Source organism: Gastrolobium bilobum, unplaced genomic scaffold, assembly GCF_033153095.1.
Source record: "Gastrolobium bilobum isolate Gb01-03AN ecotype WA unplaced genomic scaffold, APGP_CSIRO_Gbil_v1 utg10294, whole genome shotgun sequence".
NCBI lineage: Eukaryota > Viridiplantae > Streptophyta > Magnoliopsida > Fabales > Fabaceae > Gastrolobium > Gastrolobium bilobum.
The window spans coordinates 26791-38387 of NW_026895601.1; the positions used below are offsets into that span (position 1 = coordinate 26791).

General features: G+C 37.2%; 1 pseudogene; it reads left to right on the top strand.

Moving 5' to 3' along the window:
- The first annotated feature begins 1757 nt into the window (after positions 1–1757).
- LOC133283675 (probable phosphoribosylformylglycinamidine synthase, chloroplastic/mitochondrial) lies at positions 1758–6160 on the top strand (annotated as a pseudogene).
- Positions 6161–11597: the final 5437 nt, after the last annotated feature.

The following is an 11597-nucleotide window of genomic DNA, read 5'->3' on the forward strand; positions in this document are numbered from 1 at the left end:
AAGTATGGAACTTTTTTATTTTTAATTTTATATATTAGTGAGAGGATATTTTCTGTTCAATTTCTTGACCGTTAAAGAAATATTAAAAAAAAATATTCTTCGGCAATTGGTTTTGTAAGCCCATAATATACAAGCATGTCAACTGTTGGCCCATATGACAAACCGGCCTCAATTAGAGCCGACAAAACGGGCTCGGCTCGACGGGCCAACCCGCCAAATAGGACGGAGCGGGCTGAGTTTTTCAACTCATCTCAAAAGTGGGGTAGGGTGGGACGGGCTCATTTTTTGACTGGTTGATGGCGGGCATAGACGGGCCGAGACGGATCAGTGTAAAATAGGCTCGGACTGGCAAGCCAACCCGTCAAACAGAGCGGAGCGAACTGAGTTTTTCAACCCACTTTCAAAAGCGGGGCGAGGCGGGCTGACTTATTTTTTGACAGGTTGATGGCGGAGTGGGGCGGGGTGGAGCGGGCCGCCCACTTTGCCACCTCTAGCCCCAACCAACAAGAAACAAAATGGTAGAAAATAATATCATTAACAAAAGTTCAAGAAAGAGATATGTTAAAATTATTCATAGGGCTCCTCTAATGATTTAAATTTTTAGAAGAGTTGGCTGCGTGATGATTAACTGAACAAGAGCGTTGCAGCATGTTACTAAGTCTTAAATGATTTTCTTTCTTTTTTTAAGGTTTAATCTTATTATCAAATTGTTTTGAGTTTATTAAAAAAAATCGTTATTGATGAGTTATTTTTTTATTTTTTTTTGGTTACAATAACTGACGAGTTACTTAGAAGTTAGAATAGCTTGATCTAAATCATATCTTTTGATTTTTATGTGAAATTTACGCGTCATTATTCTAGGTAATAAAATAATATCAACACGTACCTTCTTTTTTTTCTATAATCGTATGTATTTTTTTCATTATATATCATTTGTTTTTACTTCAGAAATTTTTTAGTCCTCTTTAATTAACATTTTATATGTAAAATAATTTTTTCCCATTAATTAATTCTTGAATAATTATAGTAGTCAATTATAAGTAGCAAAGATAAAATAATCATTTACTCAAATTTGATTATCTTATCTGCTTATACAAATATATTTAGTAGGTAAGAAGTTAAATAAATTTTATTATGTTATTAACAATGGAAATATTTTAATTATGCTTTTGCAATATTTAATTAAAAGAGAATAAAAAATTTCAAAATCTTTTTTAAATGGTCATTCTTTTGAATATTAGTTCTTTTTACTGTATAGATAAGCATTCAATCTTAATTTTTTAAAATTCTAATCGAATATTAACTGTTTTGTTTCAATCATTTAAAATTATAATTAAATGAGAAAAGATATTATAACAACCAAATAATATTACTACCAATCAATTTCATCGTTAGATCGTTATGTTGATCCAACGGTTATATTTATTTTCAAAAGTGAAAATAAATATAAAGTATTAAATATGGGGAATCAAACCATACAAAGATAGAAATAAATATAATCGTTGGATCAACATAATCGATCTAACGGTGAAATTGATTGATAGTAATATTAATAGTAACACTAGTTGGTTGTTACAATATCTTATCCCAAATAAATATCAATATATTTTTTTTTTACAAGAATAATACATTAAAATATTGGAAATCACAATCCAATCCAATCATTTGAAACCCTAAACCCTTGATCCCAATCCAATAAACAACCTAACTTTTTTTTATTCTACGAGTAAGCGTTCAAACCCATACTGAATACTGAATAGCCATTATAGTGTCTGCGGAGTAAAAGTCTCAAAAGGTCAAGTAGCAATTTCTCTGGTTTTCTTCTTCGCCAGCTCCATTGCAGTTCCAATTTCTTCCTCTTCAGGCGTGTCTGTGGAAACCACACTCCTTCGCAGTTCTGGTCACGGTATCTTCTCTCTCTTTTTCTCAACGCTTTCAATTTTCGATTCTCTGCACCGTAATTTCCTTCTCTGAATTCCATCGTTTTCGTTTTCGATTTGATGAGCGAAATCAATGCATTTCTTTCCTGATGTGAAGTGGAACAATTTTCAAAACATACAACTTATGTGTATACAAAATCGTGAACCTACCTCACACCTGCATACTGTGTTGTGTCACATTTCATTTTGCAAGAAACACACTGCTGCATATGAATGTAAATCGTGTTGTTCTTTTTTCCCTCACTATTTGTTTGTTGTTTGATTTGATATTTACTGGTTCAATGTTGTATGTACTCTATCTATTTAGATAGTTTTCCACCCATGATGCTTTTTCATGATTATTGTATAATGAAATAATGCATCATGGCTTTTAGCTGAGAAAAGTATTTGGAAAAGCAAAATTTGAATCTGTACTTCCCTAATTCTTTACCCGAATACTGCTTTTATAGAGCCTTATGGTTGGTGAAAGCCATGCATCTGTCTGACTATTGGTTTGTCTTCAAAATCAGCACTGCAGGCGCTACACCAACCAAGTCGTGAAGGCTGAAAATCCGGAGCCACATGCATCTCAACGAACTGGGATTGCTCTGAGGATGACATAACCCCAAAAATCCGGAGCCACAATCAAACACCAAAACAAAAAGGTGTATTGCTTATTATTATTAAAGAATCTGATTCAAATTCGTCGTCAAGAAAAGTCAGAGAGCATCATCAGCGGAAAGGGACATTGCTGATAGACATTGAGCAAATAAAATAGCGGTAACGCAAAGGTGTACACTTTATTGCCAGGGAAAGAGTGGTTACTGGGGGTACGGTTTTGTTCTGTGCCACCCGAAAACCCTATTTCTATCTCACGGTACTATCACGCTTTTTTTCTTTTCTTTTCTTTTCTTTTTATATTGGTCTTCTTCACTTCTACTTCATTCACATCATACATATATATCTCATTGTGCTCACTTCTTAAAGTTTTTTTTTTTCTTTTTATTCTTCATATTTAAGAGCTTTGAAACACTTGATTGAGGACATGGCAACTGCCAGCGAATTTGGGGTGTCTGAATTCCTGCAGGTTTGATTTTTATCCCTGTGATTGAATTAGCATCATATATTACATTATTTTTTTCTGAGTTTACCCTCCTTTACTGCTATAGTAAAATATTTTGATAAAGTTTGCAGCTTTGATATGGGATTATTTTTTATTTTCATCTTCTCATTCACCAGTTGATGAAGCATGTTTAATTTGGGATTTGGCTTATGAATTGCAATTGTATGCGTGTTTTTTTTTTCCCCTTTGCTTCTATAGTAACGTATTTTGATGCCTTTTAAGTCTGTACCTTTTGCATGGGCTTGTTTTAGTTTTCAGTTTCTCACGGACTAATTGGTGCAGTATGTTTAATTTGGAAAATGAAATGCAATTGTGTTAATGGGGTTTGTGTTTTGGTGATTTTGGTTTCAGGGTACCTGCAGGCAGAGTTTGTTTTTGGTGAAGAAGCCTCTAAGACAGAGAAGTCATTTACTTTGGGGTACGCTTTGGAATAGGAATCGGGTTCTTGGTTCAACTCGAAAAGCTCTTCTTTTAGGGTGTCAAGCTCACGAAAATCCTAAAGCTGTGGTTTCTGGGGGTGTGAGCAGTTCAATAGAAGAGCAAGCTGGTTTGGTTGAGAAGCCTGCCTTGGAAGTTTTTCATTTGTACCGAGTCCTTTTTATTCAAGAAAGAGTAGATGCTCAGATTCTAAAGGAAGCTCAAGCAAAACTCTCTAATGAGATCGTGGACCTACAAACAGAGCAATGTTATAATATTGGCCTTGGTTCCCAACTGTCAAGTAGAAAGCTTTCTGTCCTTAAATGGCTTCTTCAAGAAACATTTGAGCCTGAGAATCTGGGAACCGAGAGCTTTCTTGAGAAGAAGAGGAAGGAGGGTTTGAGGAAAGTCATAATAGAGGTTGGCCCCAGATTGTCATTTACCACAGCTTGGTCTGCTAATGCTGTGGCGATTTGCCAAGCCTGTGGTTTGACAGAAGTGAACCGTTTGGAGCGGTCAAGGAGGTACTTGTTGTATACCACATCTGAATTACAAGATTATCAAATCAATGAATTTGCATCCATGGTACATGATAGGATGACTGAATGTGTTTATACTCAGAAGCTAACATCATTTGAGACCAGTGTAGTTCCAGAGGAAATTCGATATATACCTCTCATGGAGAGAGGACAAAAAGCATTAGAAGAGATAAATCTGGAGATGGGTTTTGCCTTTGATGACCATGATCTAGAATACTACACCAAACTTTTCAGAGAAGATATTAAACGAAATCCAACAAATGTGGAATTGTTTGATATTGCGGAGTCCAACAGTGAGCATAGCAGGCATTGGTTTTTTACTGGAAATATTTTCATTGATGGACAACTTATGAATAGGACTCTTATGCAAATTGTGAAAAGTACTTTACAGGCAAATCCGAATAACTCAGTTATTGGCTTTAAGGATAAGTCAAGTGCAATAAGGGGTTTCCAAGTAAAGCAGTTGCGACCACTTCAGCCTGGTTCAGCATGTCCGTTAAACATGACAACACGTGAGTTAGACATCTTATTTACAGCTGAAACACATAATTTTCCATGTGCAGTGGCACCTTATCCTGGGGCAGAGACAGGTGCAGGAGGTCGAATTAGGGATACACATGCAACAGGAAGGGGTTCCTTTGTCCAAGGCTCCAAGCAGCCACAGCTGGTTATTGTGTTGGAAATCTCAACACATCAGGGTTTTATGCTCCATGGGAAGATCCATCCTTTACTTATCCATCGAATTTGGCATCACCTTTGCAAATTCTTACAGATTCTAGTAATGGTGCATCAGACTATGGGAACAAATTTGGAGAGCCATTGATCCAGGGCTTCTGTAGAAATTTTGGAATGAGACTTCCTAGTGGGGATAAGCGGGAATGGTTGAAGCCAATCATGTTTAGTGCAGGCATTGGGCAGATTGACCACCTTCATATATCAAAGGGAGAGCCTGACATTGGAATGTTGGTTGTTAAGATTGGAGGTCCTGCTTATCGTATTGGAATGGGATGTGGGGCAGCCTCAAGCATGGTTAGTGGCCAGAATGATGCAGAACTTGATTTCAATGCTGTGCAACGTGGGGATGCTGAGATGGCACAAAAACTATATCGTCTTGTTCGTGCTTGTATTGAGATGGGGGATAAAAATCCAATTATCAGCATTCATGATCAAGGTGCTGGTGGGAACTGCAATGTTGTAAAGGAGATTATATATCCAAAGGGTGCTGAGATAGATGTCCAAGCTATTGTGGTTGGTGATCATACAATGTCTGTTCTAGAAATTTGGGGAGCAGAGTATCAAGAGCAAGATGCAATCTTGGTGAAGCCTGAAAGTCATGCGCTTTTACAATCAATCTGTAATAGGGAAAAGGTTTCAATGGGTGTGATCGGAACTATTAGTGGTGATGGACGTGTTGTGTTAGTTGATAGCTTAGCCACTCAGAAATGTCTCTCAAATGGACTCCCTCCACCACTCCCTGCTGTGGATCTTGAACTGGAGAAAGTCCTAGGTGACATGCCTAAAAAATCTTTTAAATTTAATAGGGGTGTCTATAAGCGAGAGCCATTTGATATTGCCCCAGGGATCACTGTAATAGATTCTCTGAAAAGGGTATTGAGCTTACCATCTGTCTGTTCAAAACGCTTCTTAACAACAAAAGTTGATAGGTGTGTTACTGGTCTAGTGGCACAGCAGCAAACCGTTGGCCCTTTGCAGGTTCCCCTTGCTGATGTTGCTGTTATAGCTCAGACTTTTACCGATGTTACTGGAGGTGCATGTGCCATTGGGGAACAACCAATCAAAGGTCTGTTAGACCCCAAAGCGATGGCTCGGTTGGCTGTTGGAGAAGCACTCACAAATCTTGTATGGGCGAAGGTCACTTCTCTTTCTGATGTCAAGGAAAGTGGTAATTGGATGTATGCTGCCAAGCTTGATGGCGAAGGATGATAAACCTTTAGTTTATCTTGTTTAATGGACTAAAATAATATGAATTATCTAGTTGAACAAGTCAAAAATTAGGGTTTTAAAATGATAATCATGAACATTATCTGATTGTTGGAACTAAATAATATATTTGCTATTTTTGAAGGGATTTGATAACAAATGGATTCAAATATGAAGATTTAGATAAAGGGAGATCAAATCAGAAAAGATATGGATAGATGGAAAGCAAAACAAAAAGATTTGAAGATCTTATCAAGATTCCCAAGTTGTTAGAAGAGGGAGCTTAAGCCCCCATTCAGAAGCTTAAGCTCTCCAAAAACGCAATTGCCACTGCCTCTGGGCGCTTAAGCCCCCAACTCAAGGCTTAAGCGCAGGACAAGAAGAAAGTTTCGTTGCGAGGAGCGCGCTTAAGCGCCCTAGGACGGTGATTTCTGACTCGCGTTGCGCGCTTAAGCGCTCTGGAGGGTGCTTAAGCGCGCTTCTCGCAACGAAACTTTCTTCTTGTCCTGCGCTTAAGCCTTGAGTTGGGGGCTTAAGCGCCCAGAGGCAGTGGCAATTGCGTTTTTGGAGAGCTTAAGCTTCTGAATGGGGGCTTAAGCTCCCTCTTCTAACAACTTGGGAATCTTGATAAGATCTTCAAATCTTTTTGTTTTGCTTTCCATCTATCCATATCTTTTCTGATTTGATCTCCATTTATCTAAATCTTCATATTTGAATCCATTTGTTATCAAATCCCTTCAAAAATAGCAAATATATTATTTAGTTCCAACAATCAGATAATGTTCATGATTATCATTTTAAAACCCTAATTTTTGACTTGTTCAACTAGATGATTCATATTATTTTAGTCCATTAAACAAGATAAACTAAAGGTTTATCAAACAATTCCCAGATTTGAACATTGTTGTCCTCAGCAATTAATTAGAATAAAATTATGGGAAAGTTTGGAGACGGCTAGTCATGCTTAATGAATAACAGACAGAAAACTGATCAATAATAAGATATCAAAGTATTCAGACTTATTAAAATTCAATGACACATCAATTTCAAGCAAACAGTCATAATTCACCAGTCATAAAATCATAACATGCGTTCTCAAAAGAAAGAGTAGTACAATTTAATTTCCACAACACCCTCTCACTGGATTTTTATTTATTCACTCACACTCAGTGTTTAAGGGTATGTGTTTCACTCTTACTTCACTGAATTAACACTACCATAAGCTTGTTTGTATTCTCACTCTCCACAGTCTTACTGGCATACAAAGTCAATCAAGAGGTCTTTGTTAAGGTTGAAACGTGGCTTGGGTAAAGGGAAAGGAATTATCTGGGTAAGTGGCTTAAGATTACTGATCAAAATTTAACTTCTAAGTGGAACTAGCATAACTGTTAAACAGAGTTCTTATTAACTGTTTCCTCTTTTCTTTTCCCACTTATTCATATGAGTTTTTTTTCTTTCTTTTCCTTTTTCTTTTCCTGTTTTTGTACATATACACAGTTCAACCTTTTTCTTTTTCGTTTTCTTTTTCCACCACTTCATGGAAATTTCCTCTTTTCACCTTTTTCTCCCATATACTAGAGTTTGATTTTCTCTTTATTGTTCCAATTATACCTAGTTCCTCATTTAATTTTAAAAATCAATCAGTTCAGGTGAGGATTGTATATGGGATGGCTATTCATAATATATTGTCAATGAACAAACAGACCTAGGTTCAAAGGGGCTTACTCTAAGAATAAATATCAGGGTGGCTATTTGGCTTTCTAGCTGTAGAAAGAACTGCCTCTATCATTTCAACAATTGTATACTACAGATCATTTCAAAGAGAAACAAAACAAGTTGTAGAGTGATTCAACAGTAAAGTTCACACCACAAAAAAAAAATTCTGTTTAGGCTCAAAAGCTTACGGCTAAGGATGTGAGACTTATTTTTCCACTCTCTATTTGATTACTCTAGTTATTCTTCTCTTATTCCAGTGAACTATGAAGCATGCTTGACTGATGCTCATTTATGTGTAAAAATAAATTTACATCATCATACTTTTAATCTCAAACATCAAACAATTTCATGTAATTATTCATTATGCATCCATATCAAGCACAATGGAAAATCTCTTAAGATCCACTAATTATTTATTGACTAAGATGGAAGGGGTCTTAAAACTAATCTAAAACTTCAAATATTAAAGTAAACTAATATATATGAAAACTCAATATAAACTAATACTTAATCAAAATAATTTTTTTTTTTTTTAAATAAACTAATACGAAATATTTAAACTCATATATTATGAAAATAATATTGAGAAACTCCCCTGAAAAACTGCATTTGTAATTTGGATATTTTTGTGTACTCCATGTAATCATGAGTTTCTCCTTCCGACCATGTGAAGTTTATGGTCTGATGAATTGCATGGTACCCATTCCCAGATTTAAATCTTGTTGTCCTCAGCAAAAAATTTAAATCTAAAAGAATCCTAAGCAATAAATCAGGAAATTTTGGTACTGTACTCTGCACACATGTCACAGATAAGAAACTACGTCAGCATGTCATATATCCACAAAAAATATCATAGTCATGTCAGGATCAGTCTCAATATACATCCCATGTCAACATGCACTACTAACAACAAAACATCAAAATAAGAAAAATGAACAAAACATAAAGTCTGAAAACTGATAGGAGGGTCAATCCTCTTCCATATCAGTGGTGGGTGCGTTCTCCTCCTCTGCATCCTGCTCAGCCTCGGCTCCGTCATCAGCAGCATCAACATTATCAGCAGTGTATATGTCAGTGTGGTCCAGTGTGATGTCAGCAGTCATGTCGGCCTCAGCGGGGTCGACAGCAGCAGTGTCATCAGCAGCATGTGTGGAGGTCGTGCCTGTCGCCTCCTCATCAGATCCAGTATATGCTGGATACTCAAAGGGTAATGCATGTCTATCCTGCTGTCGGCATAACTCCACCATCTATGCACTCATGTAGTCCTGAAACGCTATCTGTCTGCTCTGAGAGTATCTAGCTCTCCTCTGCATATGTCCCTGCTGGCGTTGCAGTGATTGCACCGCTTCCCATATAGCAGGGAGATCTGGCTGTCTTCCCTGCTGAACAGGCTGTGCTGGAGGTGCTGGAGGGATACCCATGGTGAAGTTAATGAAAGCAACATGAATAGGGGGGCACACTTCCACTGGCTTGTGTTCGGTGGGTATCTCTACTCCTGCTTTTTGACACAAGGTCTGAATAAGGGAGCTGTGTGCAAGAGCAGCTTTCTGAGATTTCTGATGGGCAAAATCATAAATACCATCTGCCAAAATCCAAGGAAGGTCCACTGTACCACCATTCATAATGGTGTAAATGAGAGCTGCTTTGCTGACCTGTACTTCAGAAGTATGAGTGGTGGGGAGGATGTTGTTGATGATAAACTGGAACCATATCTTAGCTACTGCATTCAGCTGTCTTAGCTTTAACAGCTTGGGACGGCTGTTATCTGCAGTTAGCTCCCGATTTTGCTCTGGAAGTGCAATGGCTTGCAGAATAGGTCTTGCCTCTTCCACTGGATTCCAGGTATCATGATCAGGATTGCCTCTGGCAGGCCCATACTCAAGCCTACTTAGTAACCTTCTGTAATCACACGGTACTGTTCTATTATGATGGGTTGTTTTCAAATGTTCCTGTAACGCATCTGCATAATAGAATATCCTCTTGCCCCTGACATAACTCTTATATATCCGCCTTGCCCCTTTCTCAAAATTGTAGGCATTTGCGTAAAACTCCTTGCAAATTGTGCCGGAGCTATCTGTCAGTGATATTGCGTAAGAGTTCCACCTCCTGCGGATTAAGTTGTTGTAGAAATCTGGGTGCTCTCCTTTCATACAACACCATTTTCCTCTCCCTAATGCTAGCTGCCACAATTTTGTTATACCTTTCTTCATGTGCAGCTGGTGTGAATCTATGGGAGTCAAATTCCGGAGGGGGGGTGGAGCTAGAGGCAGCCCCTGTGGCCTTGGTCTTCCTTGCCCTCTTTCCCAAATTTTTGTCCTTTGGTGCCATGTCCTGAAAAACAGAAAAGTTTCCCAAGTTAGTGAACAATCCACAAAACAATTCTCAGATTTCATTCCGATTGTATTCTGAAAATAATAAGCAGAATGGGATCAAGTAATAATATCAGTAGTGAGTAGGGTAGTTCCAATCAATCATAATTAACAGATTAAGACATAAAACAGTGAACTTCCTTTATGCTGTCAAAACTAGAATTCCCAGATTGGCATTGGGGCAAATTCTGTTTTATTCTTTAATCAAGCTATAAATTCAGAATTCATAGTCATGAGGTCATACATATATGGTTAATTGCAATTGCAATGCAGAATTCATAATCAGAATTTTATGGCATGTTCAATGTAAGAATATGGATATTCAGGACAATGGCATTCCTGGAGTAAGATTCCCAAATTTATTTGCAGGAGTTATGCACTAATTGACACGCCATGTAATTCCAACTTAACCATTAGAATAAGGAATTTCAGCTTATGAATGTTGGAATCCTAAGTGTACATCAGAATGTGAATTCATTACAATTCATGCATGCTACCTTAGTGGTTGATCAAAAGATCATATGCATTCTTTTAGGATTAAAGTAAATAATCTTAGTATGCAAGTGTGCAAAAGACAAGTTGAATTATCTAGTTGAACAAGTCAAAAATTAGGGATAGACATAGGGTTTGCGTAATCTTTAAGATTCTTGAACTTAATGCTTGCATGCTTGGGGAATAACCGGGGAACTAGGGTTCTTCCAATATTGTAAAGGTTTTAGAGTAACAAGGGATTGAGCTCTAATAACATGCGAAAGAATTGATTAGATTGATACTAAGGACAATCAACATTAAGAAGGAATTCAAACGTAATAAAGAGATTAAATGAAATCGAACCCCTAGATACTATCTCGAACACTGAATAAGCGGATAGGAGAAACACATAAAGTGTCATCCTTGAACACTTTTGTATAATTGCTTCTTCTTTTTTATGGTAGAACAGTTCATTTATGATCGTGTAGGTGTGGATGAATGAAATTTGAAATGGTCCTGGAATGAGATTTTGGAGCTATATGCAGGAATTTATGGTAAGCTTACGTTGTTGTTTGACTCTTTCACTAGTTATCCATTTAGTACTTCATCCATTAGAGGAAATTGCTAGAAAGTCATTGTGTGAGTTATGGTATTGGTCCTATTGGACAGTAGCGCATTGAATGATTTTGCAATTAATAGTTTCATAGGTGATAGGATAACCTTTATTTAAGAGAAGGGAAGGGTGGTAGGGTCTGTTCCTTCCCTTTCGCCAGATTTAGTGTGCCGTTTGGACTTTAGAATGCACTTGTTAAGCTCATTTGGCATTATTCTGCTGCATCTGTATGGTGCAAGAAAAGGAAAGTCCTTCTTGTTTTAGATTTCTGGGTTTCACGGGGTCTGCTTTTCAGTATTGTAGGAGTCTGAGACCTGTTAAATGTGAACCTGGTAGTTGATTGGGGATAATATTTATTATTTTGGCCTTTAGTATGTATTGTGCTTAGTAACTCATGTTCAACATCTTTTTATCAATGTCTATAGTGTGAGATAATTAGGTATGGATAGGCATGAAGGATGGGAGGGGTAGCAGTAGCACAATGGGCTA